We start from the raw sequence: 10,903 nt of genomic DNA, 5'->3' as shown, positions 1-10,903 counted from the left end.
GTCTTTTGTAAATACACCTTCTTCCGGACAACCTATATCTGCGTTGTCACGTGACAATATCTTTCTCACATTTCGGTTTTAATTTGTTGCGGAGCAATCCTCTGTGTTAAAGCTATTATAACCATGAGAAGTTGGGTTTTCGCAAAATTGGAATTTTCGTGCAAATGCAGGGCGTTACACCGTTCCTCGCCATTTCCGCCGGCTTTTAATTCATATTTCGAACGTTCTTTTGCGGACTTTTTAATTTTTAGGTTTTGAGGAGACATCTCTAATATGCACATACTTGATTTCGTGAGATCTTTTTTGTGAACATCTTATTTTTTGCATTCTTCTTACGCTTCGGTTTTTCAAAATTCTGCTCTACCAGTTATTCTGTTTTACCAACTCTGTTCAACCAAATCCTGCCCTCTCGGAGAGCCCAATATTGTGCGAAATCGATGGTCTAAGATGGTGTGAGTGGGGTCATGCCTCTGTGTTAAATTCTTGTTGGGGTGGTAGTGCTACTTTCAGTCGTGCCCCTGTGGTTAACTCTTGTTTGGGTGGTGGTGCCACTTTCACTCCTGACCACATAGCGTACCCTCACGAATCAAGGATTTAGTCCTGCAGTTGCGCTGGTTTTAATACACTGTGGCTTCGAGGCAGTTGTGACGTCATCACAAACGCCTAGCACTGTCGGAAATGGCATGACTAAAATCCCCGTATGCGATTACCCGAGCAAGTTCAAATCGAAGTATACGCCACAAACCGCCGTTCTCGCTATTTTAATTTCAGGCAAATGAAGTAATTTGTTTGATACCTACGTAGCCATTCGTGCCTATGCCGTTATTTGGGTGAGTATTTACTGCCTTTTTACTTACTTTTTCGGTTTTTATTGGGATAGGATGTTCAAGGGTCTTCAATTCCCGTGCAAATTTTTGTTGCTTTTTGTCCTGAAGCTGCGCATGCATGTAACTGTTCTTTTACAGTTCGCCTTTCCTACCTGCTAATACCTTAGGCGTTCCATTCCTTGATTGCCGTCTTTCCCACCCAATGCGCAGCCTACCTTACTGAAATATACCATGAGTAGACGGACCGATGTCTAGATTCATATATATTTACCTTCTCAATCTTTCCAAAGTGTCCTCGCATTACCGAAGTGGTTTCTCAGTTCTTTCCACACTGCCTATTGTTTAGCACTACCTCCGCTCATCAATGTCGTCAGCCGTTGTCAGCCTGTTTCTGGGGCTGAGTACGAAGGCAGAATCAAAGCAAAAGAGTCTTCTGTGCGATTACTAGAAAAAAACGACCATAGGGGCAACACTCGGAGAAATCATTTACTCGGAACTTCTTCACTGCCATTTCAGCGCAAATGTGACGCTTTGTTGCGCCGAGAATAATTTTTCTCTGCTCTCCCAAGATTTTGGTGCAGATCGTTCACAACTGCAGTCGAACTTTTCTTGGGTTACAAACTTGTTTGCGGTTCTGTGTCTTTCATAGTCATATTTTTATCTTATTTATTTAAAATATCCGCGAAAGCGGATATTTTCGCGACGATGGGTGGTGTATGTTCCATACCTTCAGCTTTGCAATGGAAGGTATGAGCGAGGTTATATGGCGCTGTTGGCGCGCAAGTGTCATGCATACGAAAATATCAATGTCTTGCATTTTATTGTCGCGAGTACCTAAAATATTATTTGATACCCTTCTCCACCGACCCCTGCCCCTTCCACTAATTAGAAATGACCTTTCGTACGACAAAGTAGCCGGATACTTGCCGTTCACAATCCCGTGCAATGCTCTGCCTGCGACATTGCATATGGGACTCCCAAGCATGGAAGGTTGTATACGTATGTCTGTGTGAGACCGCTTTATAATCCGAGTCAACAATGCAGGTTGCCTTCCGGACGTGCCGAAGAGTTATTTTGGTTAAAATGCGCTCTAAGCACAAGGTCATGCGTTCGAGTCCCGCCCGGCGTGTGTGTACGCGTGCTCCAAGAACCTTTCGAACGGTCCGTCACTTCCTGTTCACAGCGAATCCTATAGAACATAAGGATGTTCATATGAATTTTAAATCTATACTACGGGAGGCCTTTTAGCCTTTAAAGGGCATAGCCAATTTAAGTTAGCCTGCGTGGCTCTTAACTTCGCGGCACTTTTAAAAATCGCCATAGGTGGGCTTCACCACAATGCTCCTAAACGAGCAATCAGCGTTAACAAAAGTCTGAATTTAGGGATTTAAAATTGATTGAAAATGCTTTTATTCAAAAGAAACCTAAACGACAGGAAAGAAAGAAGGCTATCCTAATTCCAGGATTCCACCGGCCAACACCGCAATGGCTCTCTCCACCAGCGATATGGCTCTCTCCACCAGGGCCATAGTTTCGTAGGCTGGAAGCAGAACGTTAATTAAACTGTTGTTATGCTTCGCCCTATCACAAAACCGATACAAATACATAGAATCACCGTTATTCACAAAAAGAATGCGCAGCATTGAGCCAAGAGAACATTTAGAGTAGAAAAGAGGTTGTCTTGGCAAAACATTAGGGATTCTCCGGGGCTCGTTTTCGAGCCGTTGAGGTAAAACTACGACGAACCGCCAGCATTGGCCAAAAGAGACATCATTCCGGCGAGCGAGAAGAAAAACCCGGTATTTTCTGCGACGCTCTAATAAATGTTTATTCCTCCGCTAACAAACCGAAAAGTTTTTTCTCTGGTATCCTGCTCCGGCCTGGCTTTCCGAACTGTGGGCATCACCAGCCATCTGCAAGGCTTTATGCCAGTAACAAAGAAAAAAATTTTTCTGGATTTAAGAATGCTGTTGTGCTCTAAAGGCGAGTTCCAAGCAATTATCAATGACTTCTTTACTCCTACACGGAGTATGCGCCTGTTTATCCGTCGTCTTTATCTTTCGACGTGGCAGGTGGACTTACAGGCAGACAGAAACGCGGAATGACCGGCAGACGGATTGACCGCACTTCTCTCTGTAGCCTCCGCACTGTATCCTTCAGCGAAGGCATCTCGCTAACACTTGTTACATTATTGCAAGGTGCCGGGTTGCCGCTGTAGTCGGCGCACCTGAATGTTACTCCGGCGACCTTAATTCCATTCCAACGCGAACCAATTTTATTTTCTCCTTACAACTGCGGTCATTTTCGTACCATTCCCGTTGACGTGCACTATATACGACAACAATGGCGACGACTACGGTCACTTAAGGTTTGATAAGAGGCCCGAGTATTTCGCCTCAAAAACGGCTCCACTTTCTTCGAGATCACCCGGCGTGATTTAGTGCTGATTCACACAAAGTAGCCTGAAAGCGGAATTCGCTAAACGTTTATGGCCCGTCCCTTTCAAGCGACGCTATATCGACGGAAAAAAATCGGGAGTCCTGGGGGTGGCTCGAAAACTGTAGAAAACACACAGCGCCTCGACCGTAGAAGGACTAAAACCAAGTGCAGTCACTGAGTGGACCTAAATAAGATGGTGATGGTGTTATTTCGAAATGATGGCCGTCGTTTTACCGGACTCGGCCCCTGGTCAACAACTGTCTAAAAGGACTAAAGTGGTTTTCAATAGACATTGCACCGAGCCTTTGAAATTCATCCACAAACTTCGCCGCTTGCAGACGAATGTGAGCATGTCAGAGGCATGCCAGGGTAAAAACAAAGGAAGCTCGAATTACCCCGCAAGACGCGAAGGTAGTGGATCTTTGAGCACCCTGCACGAGCATCACGACGGTTTAAATTGAAGATTTCCGCCGATTTGCTTCTTCTTCGCAGCCGAATCTACATTTACTGCATCACTGTAGCTATAAGTGTGAGCTTCTTTCATTTTTGTGGAAGTGATAATCATTTGACATCACTTTAGAAGGGAGTACGCTATGACGTGTCTTTCTCGTTCCGACCAACTGCTGCCACAATTACGGAGAAGCCTGGAGTCGTTTGCGTTCCGAGCAAGTGTTGCCACGACTACGGCAAACACTGGCGTTTTTTACTAATCTTGGCCAATCTCCTTAAGTGCCATTACTATGCTTGACTTGAAAACGTGCGCCGGTGACGCTGGGCGGTCGTCGTGTCGCACACACACACGTGTGCAAGGCATTTTCTTGGTTTTCATAAGTGCCGGGCGGTCACCGTGAGGCCGGCTCTCACGTGTGTGCACTCGACACTTTCTTTGTATTTTAAACTGCGGTCACGAATAATTGCGGTTTGCTAAACAGCTTCGCTGTTAAAAGTTGGCTGCATCTTTCTCACTTAACCACAAATGTCATCTATAGACGATAGCCCTCTGCGCCCCTGCTACGTAAATGCCGATTCTCCCTTTCCCGTTCACCTGTCCAGCTCTTCCCCTACCGTTCAGCTCCTCTCGTGGTAAACGCTGTGGAGGTTTTCCCAAGTCAATTCAATTTTCGCGTACAACTGCTTGCTCCTCGGAACACTTGGAACACTGGCACGGGATGGCGCTGCAGGGGCTGAAGGGCAGGACTTCAGGTGCAGAGTCTGTGTGCTAGCGTCACGCCTCAACCACCTCGATGAAGGAAAGGAGCAGCTCGGGGTTCAGGTATGCGAGCGACAGAAGCAGCTGAAAGATGAACAAAAGCAGAGGAAGGCACTCGAAGAGTGGTTGGCGCAAATGGCGGCCAAACTGGTGACGAAGGGTGACAACCGGAGAAAGAATGACATAGGTCACGAGGCAGGTGTGTCGACAGTGCCTGTCTCCGAGAAGGGTAAGCGGGAGGACAAAAACGCCACCCCGGAAAACGGTCCCGGGCTGACGCTGACTCAGCCAGTGAGGATGCAGGTGGCCGCACCGGGTGGAAGGCAGGAAAAGGAAGAAAGGCGCATGGCGACCGTGCCGGGGGACTCCAACATGCGCTACTCAGAAATGGATATTAGAGGACGGGTAAGGGAGAACGAGTGAATGCAGGTTGGCGTGTTACCGGGGCATATGGTCAGGGTAGTGTTGAAAAAGGCAAAGTATAAGATGTTGGAAAACATGTAGGGGCAGAACCTCGCCATTATGGGAGGAGGATCCAATGACGTTCTGCTTGGAAGGGGCACTAGGATGGGCAAGAAAATAGAAAAGGGGGCCGAAGGGGCTTCCGGCGGTGCGCCCAAATGTGCAGATCATCGTGAGCATAGTACCCGATTTCATTGAGAGAGAGGTGCATGTGGAATGGGAAGTTTTATTGGTAAGCCGAGACATGCATGAGTTGAGCAAGAAGCTGGGTTTCCCTGTCGTAGACATCAATAGGGTTGTACGAAGGGTGGGCCGGAAAAGCGCGTTCCGACGTGACAGAGTTAATTTCAGGAGGTGGGTGGGAGCACCCATCGGACAACGACACGCGGCGCGAAATCTGGCTTTTTTAGTGGGGCCACAGGCCTTTGCGAAGACGGCGTAGACGATTGCAAGGAGCAAAGGAAGATAGCTGGGTAATCGGAGGGTATGTATGGGACGGTTGTAACAGGACAGCTGGATTGAGGAAAGGCGGAGGAATAGGTATGCATATAAGGCAAGGAGATAATTGGAAGATAGCGAACGATGACTGAAAAGAACATATCTGGGGTAAGGGGTAGTTGAGGGTACGGAGATGGCTTTAGGGGTGTCGTACCAGTGCACGGGTAAGGATAGCAAAGAACAAAGCAAAAAACTGGTGGCATGACTAAAAATGGACATAGAGGATTTGAAACGTTCTGGGGAAGGACTATAGGTAGGGGACATGAACGCCCACATTGAAGATGTTGTTACAAAAAGCGATGTTTGAGACGATAAGAAGAGGACGAGAAAGAAGGGACAAGCGACTGCCTCACGAGGGGCGAGACTCGTGCTAGCTTCTTCCTCGACCGAATCGCCAGCTCGAAGGTCTTAATAAACCGGTGCTAGTTTTACCGCGTCTCCTGGTTTTCAACATTTTGGTGCCGTGACCAGGATACCGTGACCAGGTGGCTCGCAATAAGGCTTGGCAGAGTATCGTCGGCAGACTCAGCAAGACGCGTTTGGATCAACTGTCAATGTAATGACTTCGTCGCTAAAACGCTTCGATCCCTATTTCGACGAGGAAGGAATACTGAGGGTAGGGGGGCAACTTCAGTTCAGTAATCTAAGAGAAAGCTCTAAGCACCAAGTCTTGCTACCTGCTACAGGCCCATTCACAAGACTCTTGGTAATCAAGGAACACCGCAGGCGTTTACACGCGGGTGTCAGCCTTGTGCTTGCCGAACTCCGAGAAGTTTTTTGGATCATCAGGGCCAGGCAAGTAGTGAAGAAGGTTATTCACGAATGTACAGTCTGCCGACGATACTCTGCCAAGCCTTATTGCGAGCCACTTGCACCCCTGCCCGCCAACAGAACTGTGCCATCTCCCCCTTTTGAGGTAACGGGCATAGACTTTGCCGGACCTCTACTGCACAAGCGGAACGGAATGATGGAGAAGTCCTATATACTGGTTTTTACCTGCGCAGTCGTCCGAGCTGTTCATCTTGAACTTGTGAGTAACTTGTCAGCGCAACAGTTCCTCCTCGCGTTCCGGCGATTTGTTGCTCGGCGAGGCCTCTGCCGAATTATATATTCCGACAATGGGAAGACTTTCAAAAGTGCTTCTAAAGACATTAAGCGGCTATGGGCTCTCATGAAAGGAGATGAAATTCAGGGATATTTTTCGGAAAAACTGCATCCACTGGAAATTTATTGTTGAACAAGCTCCCTGGTGGGGAGGGTTTTGGGAACGATTAATTCGGACAATCAAGACAACCCTAAAGAAAACAATCGGAAAGAACAGCCTGAATTTCGAGGAACTTGCAACCATTCTAAGTCAAGTAAAAGCAATAGTGAATTCAAGGCCCATCACGTACCTCTATTCAGAACCCTACGAACCCAATCCGCTGACTCCAGGCCACTTCCTCATTGGGCAGCGTCTAACAATGTTGCCCCAAGAAAGTTCGTGCCCCAATTCAGCCCCTGAAACTTCTGCCGAGAAACTTCGTGGGAGATGGAAACACCGAAAGCAACTACTCGAAAGACTCTGGACCAGATGGCGACGTGAATACCTGCATGAACTACGCTCCCCGCACATGAGTCCAAGGACAGTTACGTATTCTATACATCTCGGAGACGTTGTCCTTATTGGAGAGAGGAACGCGCCCCGCCAAATGTGGAAGTTGGGTCGAGTGACTCAGCTTTTTCAAGGTAGAGACGGAAAGGTTCGTTCCTGTGAAGTGCGTACATCGGCCGGAACCACTTTGCGTCGACCGATTCAACTTCTTTATCGTCTTGAGGCTTCAGATCCATACACTCCAAGCATTGAAGAAGCTAAACCAACCTGATTTAGTTTATTTGGCCGGCCCGGAGCCTGTTACAAAAAGCGATGTTTGAGACGATAAGAAGAGGACGAGAAAGAAGAAGGGACAAGCGACTGACTCACGAGGGGTGAGACTCGTGCTAGCTTCTTCCCCGACCGAATCGCCAGCTCGAAGGTCTTAACAAACCGGTGCTAGTTTTACCGCGTCTTCTGGTTTTCAACAGATCTAGACGGGTACACAGACTTCAACGGAAACCTAATGCTAGGTATGTGTCTGTTCCAAAAGCTGACCATAGTAAATAGGGAAAAAAGCGGGGGTCAAATCACGTGGGAGGGTGGTAGGAGACTGACGAGTATTGACTACTGCCTTAATTCAGAAGGACTTTATGATTGGTTGGATCGAATGGGCAAAACAGAGGAAATAGAACACAGTCTGGGTAGTGACAACAAGTGTATACACATGAGTTTTGGGAAATTGGGGAGCGAAAAAAGAGGTCGACCGGGGCAGTACACAAAGTTAAACTGCAAACAAAATAGCTTTTATACCCAAAAGCGAAGAGGCTGACATAGAATGAAATCCTGGAGAAGAGTGGGACTATGACAGGTTCATCAAAATTCTGCGGGCAAAAAAACATTCAAGGCCGAGAGGGCCAATCGATGGTGAGGAAAGAAAACACCCAGAAGCTGGTGGAACAACAGGCGATACAGAGGCGTAAACAGGCGTCTAGAAAGAACAGGCAGGCCAAGAAGATCGGGAGACATCAGGAGGAGGTGGACCTGAAATGGGGGCAATATAAGCAAATGAAAAGGAAAGTGCAGTGATTAGTGCAGGCGAAAATAAAAAGGGACAGAGAGCGATGGGTAGCGCAAATACGAGGGAGGGGTAGAGACAAGGTTTTGGAACCATGTGCAGGCATTAGGGAAACGCACGAGTCCCACAGAGGGCGGCTCTATAGAAAACGAGCCGGGGCGGATGCTCAAGGGAGAGGAAGCATTGGCCTATCTACAAAAAGCCATCACGGAAAAGTTCGGTAAGGTGGATGAAGAGGCACTGCAGCGACACAGAGATGTCGCGACGGGTAGGCCGGAATGTCTGGAGATAGATGGGGACAAGCTGAAATTGAAAAGATTGGAGGAAAACGTCCCCAAAATACCGCGGTAGATACGGATGGGATACCGATGGAGTTGATTAACCAATTGGGACGGAAGAGCAAGGGAAATCTACTACAAGCCATCAGAACAAGGATAGAAAAAAGGCAATACCGGCCGCATGGCAAATGAGCAGGATGAACTTTGTTTTCAAGGGAAAAGAAGACAGGACAGACGGGAGCTCGTATAGGCTAGTAATCGTCACGTCAGTGCTGTACGGGTGAGCAATGCAGGCAGTGAAGCTGGGGCTGGAGCAGTAGGTAGAAGAAAATAGTATATTAGGGGAACTTCGAAATTGGTTTTGAAAGGACAGAAGACTAGACGACAACCTATTTGTGGTAAGCCAATGCATAGAGGTGGCGAAGATGCAAAACCTACCTTTCTAGTTATCCGCTCTGTTCATTAAAGCGGCGTATGATAATGCAGAAAGGGAGCGTCTATGGGGTATCCAGTAGGACGAGTGAGTGGGGGCAGAATTCATTAGCTCACTGACGGAGCTATACCGGGAGAACCAAGAGCAAATAGTGTGAGGCGATAACAGAAAATAGGCCTGTATACACCTACAAGGGTTTGAAACAATGATGTCTTCTCTCCCTACTGTTGTCCATCATTTACAAGGCGGGGTTAGAAAAGAAGCTACAAGTCAGTACGCTTGCGCTCGACTTATCATACATGAAACACGTGCAGGTGATGGAACAACGGGTTCCAGAACTGATGTATGCAGACGACAAATTTTTGATGGCGGACAACGGGATATGTACGCGGCGTTTGATGGATATATGCGGCGAAGGACCGATGCACCTTCGATGCAGCGAGAAAATTCAGGGATCATGGTCTTCAACGACGGCGCGGAGCACAAAACAGTATCAGTGCTAGAAGAGAAATACGATTGTTGGAAGAGTATAAATATTTAGGAGTATGGCTAAACGACAGCGAAGATTATACGCACGCGCATGAGGCTCACCTTAAGACAAAAGGAAGATGGTGCGCGGCTATAATGAAGCATAGAGCCTTCTGGGGACACGAAAAAATAGGAGGTGGGAAGGGGAGTCTGGAAAGGGGCCATGCTACCAGGATTAACTTTCCTAAATTCGGTTCTGTGCATGAAACCAGGGACCCAAGCGGGCCTGGAGGTAAATCCGAGGGCGGTAGGCAGATCGGCCCTAGGGACCCAAAGCAAAAGTACAAATGAAACGGTATACTCGAATATGAGCTGGTCGTCTTCAAGGCGAGGCAGGAGCAGAGCAAGATAAAGTTTGAGGAGCGATTTCGTGAGACGAAGGACGAAAAATGGGCGACGAGGGTATTTAAGTACCTGCATATGAGCAGCATCGACACGCGTCGGAAACGGCGGACCAGACAGCAGACGAAGGGGTACGGAAAGTCGCTAAGAAAAGGGGGGTTTGCACAACAGTTAAAAACAGGTAAAGGCCACAGAGACAATAAAGAGAGCGCAGAAAATAGAAGCGAAAAAAACCATGGAGACTTATAGAACAGAGACACTGGAAATTAAGAAGGAAGGATTCTATGGTGTTATCATAAACTTAACTGGGTGCGCTTTTCGAAGATATGGGGAGTCGACTCAAGCGAGCAAACAACCCCACCGAATTTACAGGGCACATCTGACGAAGGGGGTTGCCGTCTGATGTGCGGCTTTCGCCGACCAGAGCGGTAAGAATGAGTCAGAGCTTTGAACGAATCAACAAAAGAAAGAATTATATTTGGAGAGGCAAAACACTGTATAGGCAAGAGGATATGTAACGTTAACGAGAGGTAACTTTGAACGAATACAAATGCGAGAAACAGTTCAAATACAAAATTTACAACAGGGAGCTTTGACCAGAAATACTACGAGGTGGAATATTCACCGAGGTAGACTATTCACAACATTCACCGGTCGGGCCTGACGATTCACCGCATTCGAAGACGATTCGGCTACCTGTGAACAGGGGCGGATCCAGGTTTTTTCTGAGAGGGGATTCACCTTCTACCAGTGATGATGATGATGATGATGATAAAAAGGAGGATGAGGATAGTAGTCTTTTTTTACTCACTGAAATATTTCAAACCACAGATACAAGAAATAGAAAAAAATATTCCCGCCGCGGTGGCTCAGTGGCTAAGGCGTTGCGCTGCTGAGCACGAGGTCGCGGGTTCGATTCCCGGCCGCGGCGGCCGCTTTTCTGATGGAGGCGAAAAGCAAAAACGCCCGTGTGTACGAGATTTCGGCGCACGTTAAAGATCCCCATGTGGTCAAAATTAATCCGGAGCCCTCCACTACGGCGCGCCTCATCGCCTGCGTTGCGTCGGCGCGTTAAACCCTCAATCAATCAATCAAAAAAAATATTCAACTAGACTTTTTCTACGACCTGAGGGGTCATCTTCTAGGAAGTACAAATTCCCAAATTCAGGGGTGTTCAGGACATCCGGACCCCCGCTCTGGATCCGCCAATGCCTGTGAAGCGTGGCTTCGTCGTA

The sequence above is a fragment of the Haemaphysalis longicornis genome, unplaced genomic scaffold (assembly GCF_048455015.1).
Source record: "Haemaphysalis longicornis isolate Haplotype H1 unplaced genomic scaffold, Haemaphysalis longicornis Haplotype H1 scaffold_33, whole genome shotgun sequence".
Taxonomy (NCBI): Eukaryota; Metazoa; Arthropoda; class Arachnida; order Ixodida; family Ixodidae; genus Haemaphysalis; species Haemaphysalis longicornis.
The sequence above is the reverse complement of the archived record's forward strand: the minus strand, read 5'-3'. Positions refer to the sequence as shown.